The sequence below is a fragment of the Polypterus senegalus genome, chromosome 3, assembly GCF_016835505.1.
Source record: "Polypterus senegalus isolate Bchr_013 chromosome 3, ASM1683550v1, whole genome shotgun sequence".
Classification (NCBI taxonomy): Eukaryota; Metazoa; Chordata; class Cladistia; order Polypteriformes; family Polypteridae; genus Polypterus; species Polypterus senegalus.
In genome coordinates, this window is record NC_053156.1 from 267,844,802 (window position 1) to 267,862,104 (window position 17,303).

At 41.4% G+C, this 17,303-nt stretch overlaps 1 protein-coding gene and 1 long non-coding RNA gene across 3 annotated transcripts in view; one reads left to right on the forward strand and one right to left on the reverse strand.

Moving 5' to 3' along the window:
* Positions 1-445: 445 nt before the first annotated feature.
* On the reverse strand, positions 446-1,450 carry LOC120526147. The gene is made up of 3 exons (XR_005633081.1): positions 1,393-1,450; positions 1,211-1,273; positions 446-851 (listed from the first exon to the last, which is right to left on the reverse strand). It is a non-coding gene; the product is annotated as an uncharacterized LOC120526147 (long non-coding RNA).
* An 82-nt stretch (positions 1,451-1,532) lies between these two features.
* The window catches only part of zgc:158258 (uncharacterized protein LOC791186 homolog), a 38,717-nt gene continuing 22,946 nt past the window's right edge, over positions 1,533-17,303 (forward strand). The window contains exon 1 of one of the 2 annotated variants that reach the window (XM_039749135.1): positions 1,533-1,623. The gene's annotated coding sequence lies outside the window, so the exon portion shown is untranslated. Of the gene's footprint in view, positions 1,683-17,303 lie in introns of both variants that reach the window. The other variant, XM_039749134.1, reaches the window with a different exon arrangement.

Genomic DNA, 17,303 nt, shown 5'->3' on the forward strand with positions numbered 1-17,303 from the left:
ACTTTACCTGTCAATGTCAATCGGGTACTTGTGTTGGGGCTGTGCAAAACTCAACTGCATTGTAACAAAGACTTCTATATTTTCTCGGATCTGTAAAAATGAAGGGTTTTGATGTCATTTAACTCTTTACAGGGCCCATAAGACACCACAGTCTTCTTCTTTCGGCTGCTCCCATTAGGGGTTGCCACAGTGGATCATCTTCTTCCATATCTTTCTGTCCTCTGCATCTTGTTCTGTTACATAAGACAACACAGTATATCCCAATAATATGGGAATGTGCCAACTTTGCCAGTCAGTTTCACTCAGGTACTTGCATTGGGCGATTCTAAATTGTCCCTAGTGTATGCTTGGTTTGTGCCCTGCAGTGGGCTGGTGTCCTGCCTGGAATTTGTTTCCTGCCTTGCACCCTGTGTTGGCTGGGATTGGCTTCAGCAGACCACTGTGACCCTGTAATTAGGATATAGCAGGTTGTATAATGGATGGATGGACTTGCATTGGGCTGGCCCAACCTCAACTGTAATTTAACAAAGGCATTTGTATTTTCACAATACTGTTGCAATTACTTTGGCCCAACATAATGTAACTCATTTGCACCTGCGCCGGTTTAAAATGTGGAATATTGATTTTTTTTCAACTCATAGATCAATTGTAATAATACACATTAACATATACATTGCAGAATATTGTGTCTTTCTTCTAAAGTTGAATAAGTAACTGGTTTGCACAAGCTGTCTGAATTAGTAGCTGCGAGACTGTTAACTTCAATTTCATGGAAACTGCAGTGCCTGGAGAATAGGCAAACTCTGTAGAGAAGGGGACACAGCCATAATTTGAAATGAAGCCAGTAAGTGCTGTCAAAAAAGAATACAAATATATATACAGTAAATATATATATTTTAATATTTATATATAATATTTAATGATTTATTATATATACATATATACACAGTATATGTAGAGAAAAGCCAAGCAAAATGACACCTTTTATTGGCTAACTAAAAAGATTACAATATGAAAGCTTTCGAGGCAACTCAGGCCGCGGTATTATTTTGCTTGACTTTTCTCTACATTTATAATGGCTAACACGGTACAACACCCTAGTGCTATATACAATATGAAAGCAATGTGTTATTGTCTTTCTCTGCTATGTTTCCTCTTTCCAAGTTTCCTCTTATATAACGATCAAAAGTCTCCCATCACCATAACTTACTATCAATTTCACATCCCGTTACCCTTTTTTGCACAATATCCCTCATATCACCGTTTTCTGCATCTAGAAAAAAAAAAAAGTTAAAATCACAAGCGATCAGAAACATGACGGCAAATTCGGTTAGAGGCAGCTTCCCTCGCGAATAAGCTGCCTCGAGTTGGATTTAAAGCGTCTGTACGGACCAGCGCATTCCCGCGAATGTTTACTGCTGAGCTCGAAAACCGGACTGGCGCGTCCGAAGCACTAAAGAAGTAAGGCAGACAGGAAGGAGATTGGCCGGCATGTTCTTAATGGGCGGAGCCCAACCTGTCATTGGCGACTGCGAAACTGGGTGAAGTCGGTCATATGAGGATTTACCTGTTTCAGGTGATTTAGCAAGCTCTCCATTGGCAGTTGCTTTCAGCTGGTTTTGGGTGAGTAAATTTATCGAGGTTGGTGAAATAAAGTAAACGCAAGAGTGACAGCACAACAGGTAAGAAACACGTACAATACGCGACTTAACAAGAAAAAAAAATGTTTACTAGCTCATCTAAGCAATGCGACATGATTAGCAGGGCTGTGATTTTGTCTGAATCGGATTTACATACGACGGTTACTTTTGAAGTTGAAACCACTCTGCTAAATGGGGTTTTTACTTTGGGGAGTTCGGCGACATGGCCCCCGTCTCTTAACTTGGGGTTTTCGTTGCCAAATATTGAGCGATTTAGTCCAGCCGCGCCCAGTGAGAACGCCTTTAGCTTAACAGTTTAAGAACTTTATCCCAAGAATTGTCAAAACATTTCGAATGAGCATGCCCACCCTCTGCTAGAGCCCCGTTTTTGCCCTGAGATCTCTTGAAGTGGCAGACTCGGAGCACGTTTCGTCAAGGTTCTCCTCGTATATTAAGGATCGTGGGTAGGCTTGTTACGGGAACTCGCATAGCTGGGTCGGGACGACCGCACTTTGCCCCTGCAAGTGAAAACCCTCGGTTGACGGGGTGACAGAAATCCGAGTGCACTGGTCTACTGGTATGCACGACTGTGTTTTGATTTCGAAGCAGTTATTATTTAAACCGCATACGCACTGCGATTTGTACAACTGTTCTGTAATACCATATCCAGTAGGAGAAATTATGCGTCGTAATATTTTTTTTCCCCTCAACTGCTGGTCTCTAAAGAAAAGTGCGCATGCTTTGTTACGCACGCATACCGCAGGAGCACGTCGTATAATAGCTCAACCTGTACAGTTTGTGCTAAAATACTAATCAGCCACACACATTTAAGTAAGTGTCTGTCATAATCGAAAACGGAGTCTGGGATTTCGGATTACAGATGACTGCCGCTCCTCCTGGTGCCTCCTTTAGCTTTGTGTGTACGTTCTGAACCCCAGTGCTACTGTACTGCATGGACACGCCGTCAGGTCTAGCGTAGTTAGAGGCTTTGTGTTCATTTTAACTTTGTTTTATGTTGATAGATGGACATTGTTAAATTCAATTTATATTTAAACATTTTAGAACCCTTTTTTTTCTTCCTGTGTATATTCACTATTTGTGGTATTTTGTATTTATGTGTGGACTTGTTGCAGCATTCTGGGTCTGCACTGAGTGAGGGGCATTATAAAATATAAAAAATGAATTGATTTATAGCCATGCTGAGACACAACTTTCTTGATAGCAACAACCCCAATTGTATATTAAAGGCTCAATATACTGGCTCACCAGCTAACTTCATGCACGCACCATTTAGGTGTCTGTCATGTCACAAGAATGCATGTTGCATAATTCAGGTAACACATATTTTACTAAATTCCAGAGGTGGCAAAGCGAGAACATGTTAGCAGTGAAGCAAATGGCTGTTCCAGTACTTTCATCTGTGGCATGTTCAGGTTGAGCCTCCTCCAAAGTGGTGTCTGCCCATTTCTCCTAAGATTTACTCTCTTATCTTTATTGCTCTGTGTTTTGTGTTCTTGCTGTTCTTTTTGAACTGTAATGTTAATTGTTCTGTGACCGTGTTCATGATCACTATAAAAGTCCATCCGGCACAAATAATCAGTGTTTGACTTTCCTGTCGCCACACTCTTAAAATCCCTGGTTCTTTTAATGGCACTTTAATGGGTTATGTGGTTACCTGTGGAAACATGGCTTGACAAAAAAACACACACACGCATACATTTCATTCAAGGAACAGATCTTTGCAAACGCAACGCGGTCTTTGGGCTTTGAAATGGTTCCTTGTATGTGAACAAAGCGGAAATCTTTAATGTATAGCAGGCTACATGGAAGGAGTGTTTTTCAAATCATGAACCTATCTCACAATTCTGTTTTCATTTCCTCTTGGATATTCATTGAACCTGTTACAGATCTAAATAAATGAGGAGTTTTTTTCTAGAACCTTCTTGAGGATGGTTCCTTTAGGCACCAGAGATGTTTTCCCTATTGGCATTTTTACTTTCAAGGGTGTAAGTCAGCAGGGTTCAGTCCAAGGCCTGGTAACATCAGTGTCACATTTCCATTTTTTGCTATCCTAGTGATATTTATTTTTTAAATCATCTGGTTTTCCCCCATGAACATGCTAAGTTAATTACCACAGAATGAAGGATTGCTGGACTATGCTGCATGACGGACTGGTTCTCCTAGCAGGCCTGGCTCTTTACTTGCACCTGCTGCTTCTTGGACAGTGTAATTGGGAAAGGAGAGTTTAGAAAATGGATTGATGGATGCACTCACTTCAAACAGAAACATGCCCTCAGGTTAAACTGGAGTCACCTTTTGCCACATAATGTAAATTCACAATTGCTTGATGACTTGGGAATACAATAGCAGTAAAGTGTTGGGAATACAATGAAATAAGCTTCATGCATCCATTTTCTAACCTGCTTATCCAGTATTGGGTTGGGCAGCAGTGCTGAAGCCTCTCCCAGCAGCACTGGCACAAATTGAGAACCAACCCTGGATGATGCAATTAGTACATCACTGAGCTTGCTCACTGACATCTGGACATCTTTTTTTAATTGACGTTACCTTCTAGACTTTGAGTTGTAAGATTAAAACAATTCCATGCCAACTGCACTCCGAGAGCATCTGGTCCTGAAACCTGATACCAAAATGAAAGCATTATGACAAATATTTTTGCATATGGGCGTCGCATCACACGGCTAGCTCTGTAGACCCATGAATGCCCAGTCAGTGTTTTCCAATCACATCCCAAACGTGCATGGAAAGGCTGATTGGAAGTTCTAAACTTGCTCCAATATGGATATGTGATTCTGTGCCCTGCAATTGATTGGTATGATTGGCATTTGCATGGCACCCATTGCTGCCAGGACAGATTCCGGCCCCCAGTGACTCTGAATTGGATTCCGGTTTAAGCATAATGTGATATTCTCCATAGCCCGGTCACAGTGCTTTTCTAGTATCTACAGTGCATCTGGAAAGTATTCACAGCGCATCACTTTTTCCACATTTTGTTATGTTACAGCCTTATTCCAAAATGGATTAAATTCATTTTTTTCCTCAGAATTCTACACACAACACCCCATAATGACAACGTGAAAAAAGTTTACTTGAGATTTTTGCAAATTTATTAAAAATAAAAAAACTGAGAAAGCACATGTACATAAGTATTCACAGCCTTTGCTCAATACTTTTGTCGATGCACCTTTGGCAGCAAGTGCAGCCTCAAGTCTTTTTGAATATGATGCCACAAGCTTGGCACACCTATCCTTGGCCAGTTTCGCCCATTCCTCTTTTCAGCACCTCTCAAGCTCCATCAGGTTGGATGGGAAGCGTCGGTGCACAGCCATTTTAAGATCTCTCCAGAGATGTTCAATCATATTAAAGTCTGGGCTCTGGCTGGGCCACTCAAGGACATTCACAGAGTTGTCCTGAAGTCACTCCTTTGATATCTTGGCTGTGTGCTTAGGGTTGTTGTCCTGCTGAAAGATGAACCGTTGCCCCAGTCTGAGGTCAAGAGCGCTCTGAAGCAGGTTTTCATCTAGGATGTCTCTGTACATTGCTGTAGTCATCTTTCCCTTTATCCTGACTAGTCTCCCAGTTCCTGCCGCTGAAAAACATCCCCACAGCATGATGCTACCACCACCATGCTTCACTGTAGGGATGGTATTGGCCTGGTGATGAGCGGTGCCTGGTTTCCTCCAAATGTGATGCCTGGCATTCACACCAAAGAGTTCAATCTTTGTCTCATCAGACCAGAGAATTTTGTTTCTCATGGTCTGAGAGTCCTTTAGGCGCCTTTTGGTAAACTCCAGGCGGGCTGCCATGTGACTTTTACTAAGGAGTGGCTTCCGTCTGGCCACTCTACCATACAGGCCTGATTGCTGGATTGCTACAGAGATGGTTGTCCTTCTGCAAGGTTCTCCTCTCTCCACAGAGGACCTCTGAAGCTATGACAAGAGTGACCGTTGGGTTCTTGGTCACCTCCCTGACTAAGGCCCTTCTCTGATTGCTCAGTTCAGATGGCCGTCCAGCTCTAGGAAGAGTCCTGGTGGTTTCGAACTTCTTCCACTTACGGATGATGGAGGCCACTGTTGTCATTGGGACCTTCAAAGCACTTTTTCTGTAACCTTCCCCAAATTTGTGCCTCGAGACAATCCTGTCTCGGAGGTCTACAGACAATTCCTTTGACTTCATGCTTAGTTTGTGCTCTGACATGAACTGTCAACTGTAGGACCTTATATAGACAGGTGTGTGCCTTTCCAAATCATGTCCAATCAACTGAATTGACCACAGGTGGACTCCAATTAAGCTGCAGAAACATCTCAAGGATGATCAAGAGAAACAGGATGCACCTGAGCTCAATTTTGAGCTTCATGGTAAAGGCTGTGAATACTTATGTACAGTACATGTGATTTCTCAGTTGTTTTATTTTTAATAAATTTGCAAAAACCTCAAGTAAACTTTTTTCACGTTGTCATTAATGGGGTGTTGTGTGTAGAATTCTGAGGAAAAAAATGAATTTAATCCATTTTGAAATAAGGCTGTAACATAACAAAATGTGGAAAAAGTGATGCGCTGTGAATACTTTCCGGATGCACTGTATCTATCTATCTATCTATCCATCCATCCCGACAAGGAACAGGCCTTGGGACCCAGCAAGCTTGACAATCCTATTCACCTCATTTTGTTTCCCCTAAATTAAAGTTGGGTTGAGTCCCACTGTCCATGTGCATTATCCAACTATCAAATCTGGCTGATCCACAATCGTTAGGTCTATGATCCATCACACCCTGATGCCCAGTGCTTTCACATTATGGTGGGAAGAACTTAGGTGGAGCAGCCCTTGAGCCAAAGAAACAGGCGACTCGTTTGTCTCTTCTTATCAAAAAGCGTTATTTTTATAATGTACTTGTGTACAATGTGAAAAGAGTAGCCTCTGATTTATTTTATAGCTGGTAGGCAGGCAGTGTTGTTAGTGGTTTAGTAAAAAGGGCTGTTGAAGGTTCAATTTATACCTCTGATCCTCTCTGGATCTCTGAGCAAGTCCTTCATCCGCCACAGGTCCAAGTCACACTATGCACGTGTGAAGTGCTCAGCAATGGCGATGCTATTAAGAGACACCACTATATAGAAATGAAAGAATGTCTGGTCATTTGTGTGATTATTAAAATGCTGCTAACTCGAGAAGAAAGCCCAAGCAGGTTAAGGGACTTGCATATAGGAGTCATGAGTGAGGTTTAAACGGGACAAATTTTTTGGCACTGAAGTCATCCTGTTCACCGTTTGACCGCACTTCCTGCCATTATGACTCGGCCTGAGTAGCTGAAGACTGCAGCAGATGGATTATATAACACAACATTCTCAAAACCTGCTTAATCCAATTGTGTGTTACAGGGAGCCGGACTCAGTTCTGGGAGATTAAACCCATTTGTGTTTATGATTAAAACTCTATACGTGGTTTATTTAAATATTCAAAAAACAAATGTTTACAATGAAGGGCTGTCTGTTCATTGTTTAAGTCTTATAATGGATTAGCACGTTTAGTTGTATATACAGTATTGTTAGGCAAAATGTGGGATTTTCCTCGTAAGAACGAGTTGATGAGCCAGGCTGTCTCCCTTCTTTCTCCCACAAGCAAACATACAGTAAGCGTCTTTGTTTGTCCGCTCTGAAAGATGTCACTCAAGCATTTTTTTTTTGTTACCTGTGGTTGTGTCATGACTGTGTGACATCTCTTCAGGGAGGAACTGGGTGATACGTGCCATTTGTATTATGTCCTAAATTGCAAGCCCTCTTGAACACAATAGTACTCTAGAGGTGTGGAGTTTCATTAAACGCACATATGAATCACAAGTGACAGATGGGATGAGACTAGGGCCCTGTTTATTTTTTCTTTTCTTTTTTCTTGTGTCTGTCTTGTTTCGTGGCAGGGTGTCATCTGAGGCTGAGCTTATGTCCAGGATTGAGGAAGGATTAAAAAAGAAATCTCCTGCAGCAATCTATTATATTACAATTATATAGTGCCTTTTTGGGACTTCTGTGTGTCAGAGAATTAATAAATATCACAATGTATGCAACTAGCAGTTATTGGGCTTTGGAAAGACAAAATGTAACTCCATTACAGTATACAATATATTACATTGTATTACTGTGGTCCAGTAGGCTGGCACTGCCTGCCGAACCCGACACAGACACGCGTGGGACACAAGTTCAATGCACACTCTTGATTTTCTTTTCTTTTTCCCTTGTTGGAAGCACCTTCCCCGTTCCACACAAGTATAACGCAGCACAAACAATGAATCCCTACCTTTACTCTTTTCCTTCAGTCCTTCGATAAAGCTTCATCGCTCCTCCTCCTGACTCTGGCTCCCTGACTAGTGGCTGCTGGCTCCTTTTATATCGCACCTGGAAGTGCTCCAGGTTCTTGATTACTCGTTTCCGGCAGCACTTCCGGGTGTGGCGGATTAACTGCCCATAAGGGCTCAGCAGCTCCTGCTGCAGCACCCCCTGGCGGCGCCTGTGGATCCCAACAGGGCTGCACCACACTCCAACTCCCACGCAGCCCTGCGGGAGTCTGAGGCACTGTTGTAACCCAGGGGCGTTACCATCTAGCGTCCCGGGGGAGATAACGCTCTGGCTACACTTGCTCCCCCGATCCTCCCAGCGTAGAGGCATCCCAGCCGGGCAAGAGCCCTGGCCGCACACTACAATTACCCTTAAATTTGCTGCATTTGGCACCGCGGACGGATGGAAGGACATTCATGAACCTCGAGGAGGTGTTGGGGTGTCACCTGTTTTAATCCTAGCATAAGTAATAACAACAACAACATTTATTTATATAGCACATTTTCATACAAGAAAAAATGTAGCTCAAAGTGCTTTACAAAATGAAGAATAGAAAAATAGAAGACACAATAAAAAATAAAAATAAGTCAACATTAATTAACATAGAATAAGTAAGGTCCGATGGCCAGGGTGGACAGAAAAAACAAAAAAAAAACTCCAGACGGCTGGAGAAAAAAAAAAAAATCTGTAGGGGTTCAGACCACGAGACCGCCCAGTCCCCTCTGGGCAATCTACCTAACATAAGTCAAACAGTCCTCTTTGTGTTTAGGGTTCTCATGGAAGGACCTGATGATGATGGTCATGTAGACTTCTGGCTTTCAGTCCATCAATGTTGGTGCATCATGATGCTTTGAGTAGGTGGTGGTGGCGCAGCCCGCCACCACAAAGAAACTGGAAAAATAAACAGAAGAGAGAGTTGGGGGTCAGTACGGATTTTAGAGCCACTGTGAATAGTTATTATGATGAATTGAACATACAGAGTATCAGGATTAAGTTAAAGTGAAGTTAGGAGAAGGCCATGTTAAAGTAACAACTAAAATAACAAACTAAACAAATGCTCAGCGGCTTTACAGGCAACTTTAAACAGAAACAAAGAGGTGTCTTTGTGACGTTCTTTAACGGTATTGGCTCAGAGCGGGCCTTCATCAGGACCATTGTGTTGCTGGCAATTTGGGTCCAAAATGAGACCCTTTCTCTGGGGCATCCGCTCTTTTATAGTCCTCCAGCTGGTAGGGTGGAGTCAATTTCCCTCAGTGGGCATCTTCTTGCTGCTGTGGGTGACAAAAGAGATGCCAGTGCTAGCCACTGTGCCCCCACTCCCCCAAGGTGGTATCACTTACCTTCAATAAACCTAAAAGGTGATTCTTCAACAAGCATATATGGCAGCACATACTGTAACTACTCTTAGTATTCTTGGTTTATCTTTCTGGTGCAAAAACTTCAAATTTGAAATAAAAACGCCCTGGAGACCATATGACTTCACCTGAAGCAGCTTGGGGCCCATAATAAGAATAGCGAGGGATAGGCTTCATGAAGAAAATGAAATGTAATGAGTGGCATTCAAACTTGGACTTCTCGGTTGAAAGGCAAGCATGCCAACCATCACAGCCAATCATATCGGACCAATCATATCAGACCAATCATACTGTGGTATTTTTTGCCCCTCACTCCTACCCAAGCCATTCCTGGCTGAAAGTCATACATCATAAACTTGACTTTTATGATGAGAAGAACCAAGGCCTACACAAGAACAATTAAGACAGATTAGGCTTTATAAGTATGAAGACGTTGCTCCCTGAAAGCCTTTCACATTCATTACACTGGAGATTATTAACGTTGTAATGAATCAAGGGGGGCCCGCTTTTGTTTTCTGGTCTTTCCTGGGTGCACAACTACAAAGACATTTTTATGATGCACAATAATTCTGGAACTAAGAGTAAAGTGTGTTTGAAATGGTTGCAGTGAAGAACATGGGGCTGCCGTCTTGGTTCAGTAGGTCTGGCCTGCCCACCTCCACTCACCCACCCCTTTTAAGATGACTGTGGTCTACCACAAGCTATTTGTTTTACTTTATGGGCGGCTGTCCACTTTGGGCGCGTGGCCTCTCTGAGTGAGTGCATTGCAAGGCACTCATCTGGAACTTAAAGGCCCTGCAGTTTAAACCATCTGGTCACGCTAACAACGCTGCATTGCACCAAGAGCTTTTCAGATATTCATTTGTGGTTTAAAAAAAAAAAAAAATTTTTTTAAACATTCAAAAACATTTGGAGTGAAGATGTGCTTCTTGGGTGGCACGGTGGCGCAGTGAGTAGCGCTGCTGCCTTGCAGGTAGGAGACCTGGGTTCACTGCCAGGGTCCTCCCTGTGTGGAGTTTGCATGTTCTCCCCGTGTCTGTGTGGGTTTCCTCCCACAGTCCAAAGACATACAGGTTAGCTGCATTGGCGATCCTAAATTGTCCCTAGTGTTTGCTTGGTCTGTGGGTGTGTGTGTGCCCTGTGGTGGGCTGGCGCCCTTCCCGGGATTGGTTTCCTGCCTTGCGCCCTGTGTTGGCTGGGATTGGCTCCAGAAGACCCCTGTGGTTCGGATATAGCAGGTTGAATAATGGATGGATGGATGCGTTTCTTAAGTGCTATCAAAGTTTATCTTGCAGAACACTGAAAACCTGTTCTTTAGCAGGATTTTGTCCTTGCTGTTGTCTTTCACATATCCATCTGACAGTGTTCTCAACCTATACGCTCTGTTTTATATCGCACTCTTCTACAGCAAACACCACCTCAAGGAATTGTCGAGTTCCGTGGCAGTCTGCAATCTTTGATGTTGATCTTTTACAAATGGAGCACAGGCAAGTTAAGTGACTTGGTCAGGGTCGCACAGGAGGTCAAATACTAACATAGAATCCTGCTAAAAGCATTTACAATTAACATAAAGGCAGCACTCCTTTACAAAATACCACTGAGCTGCTTTTTTAAAAGGTGGATTCATTTTTGCATTTATGCTGTATTATAATTGGCCTGAATGCTAAAAACACTCGGGAGTTTAAATTCAAAACAGTTATAATAGTTGACGTGACTTAAAATGGACAGGATGACTAGTCTCCTATGTGGGAGAAGCTACAGTATGATAGCAACAAACCTCATAGGTAAACTAGATATGTGTGCTACTGGACAGCGTTGTAACATGTAGTGCTGCTAGTGCTGCTGCTGTACGGATCAGCGCCCGGCTCTTGTCTGTGTGGAGTTTGTATGTCTTCTCCATGTCTCAATAGGTTTTTTTTTTCTGCTGGATTCCCAAGACATGAAAATAAAGTTAATTGGCAATTCCAAATTTTAGTTTCTGGGCTCTGTGATGGACTGACTCCTGCCACCTGCAACCCTGAATTGGAATATGCTGGTTTGCTAATGTTACTTGTCTTACCTTTCTGACTGTAGAGACCTTTTTAATTTAAAACTGCATACAAAGCTGTTTGAATAAGAAAAGTACTACTGAACAAAAACCAATATATTTAACTGTTTAACATGCAATGTACTGCTGCAGGGTGGCATGGTAGCACAGTGGTAGCGCTGCTGCTTTGGAACAGGGATACCAGAGTGCTCCTTGCATGGAGTTTGCATGTTCTACCCATGCCTGCTTTGCTTTTCACTGGGTTTCCACAGTCCAAAGATGAGCAAGTTAATCCGATGTCACATTACGTGTAATTCTAGTCATGGAGTATATCAGATTTGCCGAATGCAGTTGCTGAACTCCATGCCGGGCCTACACGACTGAAAATCAATGGGCATATCACATTTAATGACTGAATACCAACCTTCCAGCATAGTCGTGCTTGCCCCTTTTTCTGATCAATACCATGCTGCCTGACGCTGGTACTGTAAAAAGGGTTAACCGCTGTAGCCTTTTTTTTTTTTTTTTCGTTCCCCATTCTGTTGGGGTATGTGAAAACATGAGACATCAGACAGATGAGCTTTTCTTCTGCCTGTGAGATCCGATCCAAAACGTGCACGCTCCTTATTCCTCATAACTGCATTCTATGCATTGAACTTCTGGATGAGCATTCATTGGTTGTCAGCTCTCATACCCATACAGCCCACCTCTACGACTGAAGACAAAATCAAACTGATTTTGTCGGAGGGAGTTCTGGACTAGAAGGAGTGAATTGCTGGGCATGTCTTATTAAAGGACTGCATTCAGGGGAGCACACGGCTGACAGACTCTGACTTCCTAAGATTATATAAATGAAAGCAACGACTAAAAATCTCTGCAAAACTCGTCAAATGTAACACAGCCTTGAAGTGGATTGGTGATACTAAACTGAACCTGGACTCGTCGGGTAGAGGGGTCCTTTCATCGGATTGGCTGTCCAAGTGCTGTCTCAGCTGTGGAATGGCCAGTTTGGGGGGGGTGTGAGCGCTTGATGGCCGAGGTCTCCAGTAAACAAATCCAAATCATATTATGTGATATCATCTACTGTTAAATTCTGTTCTGTACTTGTAATATTTTTATTTTACTATTATATTGTACTAGGGGGTTCCCACCTGCTCGCTGAAACCCCCTCTTAAACGGTGATACAATGGGAAACAAATAATAATAGTAAATCTTTGCATTTGTATAGCGCTTTTCTCACGACTCAAAGTGCTCATACAGTTTTTTTACCTCCTCTTTGCTCAATCAGCTGCTGGGTTGCTGTTGCTGCAGTGTTGCATGATCTGCATCTCACGCGGTGCTTCGAACATTTAAAAGCCTGTACAGCAACTGTCCTACTCTTTGTCTTTTATTTCCAGCCCCGGGAATGGTTAAATTTCTTGACACAAAGTCTCATCTCGCGACATGTGAGTTTCTGGTATTTTTGAGTTTATAGTTTAAAACCGGAATAAGAATCTGAAAATCTAACAACATCACATTAAAGTTCGATAAATTCTGAAAAGAATGATACCAAACATATATATGTAGGTTTTAAAATAAGCCCGAGTTAAAGCATGACAATAAACATGACATAAAAATGTCACTGTTGCAATTTTAGGCTTAGGATTTTATATATAGAGAGTAGATTGAGGATTACTCGTTCTGTTCTGCGTATTGTATTGTATTGACCTCCTTCTTTTTGACACCCAACGTACCTGGAAAGGGGTCTCTCTCTGAACTGCCTTTCCCAAGGTTTCTTCCATTTTTTATTTATTTATTTATTTATTTTTTTAAGGAGTTTTTCCTTGTCTTCTTAGAGAGTCCAGGCTGGGGGGCTGTCAAAAGGCAGGACCTCTTAAAGCCCATTGCTGCACTTCTTGCGTGATTTTGGGCTCTACAAAAAATAAATTGAATTGTATAGTATTGTACACTGTGTGTGCATTTACCCTGCAATGGGCTGGCACCCTGTCTGGGGGTTGCTTTTGCCTTGTGCCTGATCAACGCCCGGCTGGGATAGGCTACAACATCCTCAACATCCCTGCTACAGTTGAGTGGACTTGGGAATGAATGAATGAATGAACGAATAGATGGGTGGATGCATTGTAGAGCAGTTTATTACCTCTAAATGTGAAAGCAGTTTTAAAAAAAGCAATTGAAACTAGTAAGCTTAATGGCTCACTAAACATGACAGCCCTTATGTTAAGTGATTTAACTTTTTGTTTCTTCTAAACAGGGTTTGTTCATTTCATTTCTAACCAAGTTCTCCATGTTTAGGGTCATTCGGAGCTGTGCCTGTATGTTGTTCTTGTCTCTCTTTGCTGTCATTTTTAAACTGTTGGTTATCTCATTAATTTGAGTGAAGTTAATAGCACACTGGTGGGAGGACCCACACGATTAGGACGTCCCTTCAACAAGGTGGGTAGAGAAGAAGGGAGATCCTCCTAGCCTTGGGTAAACATTAATGCAGGTAATCATTCCAGCTGCTGCTAGTAGTCTCCTGGCGGCGGTGCAAAGGGTACGCACTGCATAACATGGTGAAGTTTGCTAGGAAGTCTGGGCCTGTTTGTTCAGTCGTGGTTATTAATGATTAACCTCCGTGTTGTGGAGCAGATCTGCCCACTATTTTTCATAACTTCTCTGTCTCTCTTTTAGTAACATCATTATTTTAGAAACTGTATCAACAGAGCAGACTTGCTGTGCTGAATGACACATTTTTTGTTTTAGGGTGCCATAGCACTCGGTGAATTGCTTTCAGTCGGCTATAGTTTGCTGTATTTTCTGGAGTGTATTATATCTGACAAATAACCCCCCTGTATTTTATATAGCATCTATCTATACTAGACAAAGTCTCAAGAACTAAGTAATACACTTTATGCAACTGTTTTTATCTTTTTAAATAGTTAGAGCACTGGCTTTTTAAGTGTCTTGCTCAGGGTTGCACAGAGGTTAGAAGTGTGTAGAAATGGTAACCTTTAGCCGCTATACCACCCTGCTAACTCTGTTGCTATAATTGCAACATACTATTCCAGATGGCCCCAGTCTGAGGCACAGACAAACACTGGTAAAGCGTCAGCGCCGCTTGCATCCTTTAATACTGCTGTCAGTCCCTGCCACCCATCCACATAATAGTGGGACTGTTGTCTGTGATTTGTGCCCATCCAATAAGGCATTCGAAAGTGGAGTTGTATACACTGGCATTCCTCCAATATCTCTGAGCTGCTCCCAGAGGTGACCATCCACCTACGTCATTGGTGTGATTTCATCAATCTACATTTCATTTAGGAACATAAACAGCAAGAAACGTCACAAGGCAGTATATGGATTAGGAGAATTACAGTACTGTATGAAATACAGAAACTAAGCATTACAATAAAAACTAAACACAGCCCATATAGATAAAGCCAAAGATGGGAAGTGTGTTTGACTAATTTTAACCTCAAGGGCCATGAAAAGGAACTTTCGCATGAAATGACAAAGAAAGGTGCGTGGGAAAAGTTAACACTAAGGGCATACAGAAAACGCTGTGCGTTGGAAATGAATCCAATCCGTGTACCATAATGGTGAATAAAATGGGGTAAGTGTACCTTATTAAGGAAGGGACAGCAGTAAAGAAGCCAGAGAGGACCGGTGAGCACTCTTCTAGTATTAGTACACAATGTGTGTCTGATAGACATGAAGCAATCCATAAAGCTATGTGTTTTTCTCAGTATGTCAGAATCCTTTCATTCCTTACCCATTAACATTCACTTTGGAATCACTCAGGGATAGGTCAACACATGAAATAGTCCTCCAGCATGAGCATTTATTAACGTATGTGAGAAAAATAATCAAGTGTATTGAATAATACTGGAAGTAAGTCCTAAAATGGTGTGTTGTGGTTACTGCAACTGCTCATAGCTCTGGGGTCCTCAGTTCAAACCTCTGGCCTTTTTAACATCTGTGTGTAGTTTGATGGATACATGTGTAAAGAAATTGGTTATAAAGTCAGAACTGATTACAAATAGGTCATAGGTACCGTTTTATTCATTTTTCTAAGATAATAAATAATTATTAAGAGACATACAGCTACAGTATCTGTTTGTATGTAATCTCATATCAACAACAACAACATTTATTTATATAGCACATTTTCATACAAAAAAATGTAGCTCAAAGTGCTTTACAAAATGAAGAATAGAAAAATAGAAGACACAATAAAAAATAAAAATAAGTCAACATTAATTAACATAGAATAAGTAAGGTCCGATGGCCAGGGTGGTCAGAAAAAACAAAACAAAAAAATACTCCAGAAGGCTGGAGAAAAAAAATAAAATTTGTAGGGATTCAGACCAAGAGACCGTCCAGTCCCCTCTGGAATGATTATTTCTTTCACAGCTAGAATCCCATATTTGTGTACCATACAGCTAAAAAGTGGGGCAACTAAACCACCTTAAAAAAGAGATGGCAGCAAAGATGCCAGAGCGGGCATATGCATACATGTAGGGCAGAGTTCAAACACAATGACCTTCTGCATGATGCTCACAAAATGGAGGACCAAAAGTGAAGTTTGGATGGCCAGATCCCTCACTTCAAGACCAGCCCAGGATGAAAAGATAATTATGCAATATATAGGAAAACAAAGAATAAAAAATATTATAATTAATTATATATACAATATACAAGCTTTTTAACATATCCATTGCAAATAACTTACAACAAAGATTAAGAAAATAAGAAAAACAATTTGCCATTTCAGCATTGAGAACAATCCCATTATCTAGGTCATACCAGCAGTTTTTAGGAGAAAAATTATGCAAATCATTTCATTCATTCAAGAGGACTGGTTGTGTTTCATTTCAAAACTCAAAATGCTCCCCTGCATGACAATAAATTGTCAGTCATTTCCTCTATGGGAAGGATGTAACAGTTTCTAAAAAAAAAAAAAAAATGTCAATGTTATGTAATCGCATGTTTTCAAGAATGTCCTATATTACTTTTCGTGTCATTATATGGCACCTGCTAGTCAACTTTTACTCTCTAAAGCAGTGGGCAGGGACAGAAAAATAGATTACTCCATTAGTTTTACAGTCAGGCTGATGTTTTAATCTCAGTACAGTTTTAGACCTTTTGGTCAAGTGCTAAATCTGCAACTATGGGGAGTGGTTTGTTTTACTTGTGTAGTGTGTATATAATATGTATGTGTGTGTTTTATATAAAAATAAAATATGTGGGTGTGTACATATGTACAGTATGTATGTATGTATATGGAGGCAAAGTTCTTGGGGGAGGTTTTGATGCGTTGGGGTTTGGAGGGTGTTGGAAGTCTTATTTATTGTTTGCATGTTTTTTTTTCAAGCCTGCATATGCTGGCTTCATGTCCAAATTTCCACTGGACAAACATTTAAATTGGACTCTGCAAGTAAAATTTAAGGCTAATACTTAGGGTTTTGTATACGCATGCAAATGTATGTATGTGTGTGTATGTATTTAATATAATTATTGCTTTCAAAGTCACATCTTAATAATATTGAAAAGAAGCCCCATCTATGTTATGACTTCTTTCAGTTAAAATGTCTCAGTGCAGGTCAGTTGATCGCTGTGATTCAGGCCATCTCTCTAGCTGCACTCATGATTGTGACTCTACTCCAGGGGGGACACAAATAAAATTGTTCAGTAGTAGAATTGGCTTACTGGAGTTATCCATGGTGCTTCAGTGACTCTATCCGCTTCATTAAGCAATCGTCTCACTTTGGGTTTTGACCTTCCAACCTTTCTGTCCACAAGTCACTGATGCCACCCAGGGCATGCGAACTACTGTTTAGTTTGCCTTCCTTACCAGGTTGTCTTCAAATTTTTAAGATGACACAATAATTGGAACATTTCTATTCTGAACATATTGGTTCTGCTCCGAAAAAGAAAAAGCTTTAGTTGGAATGA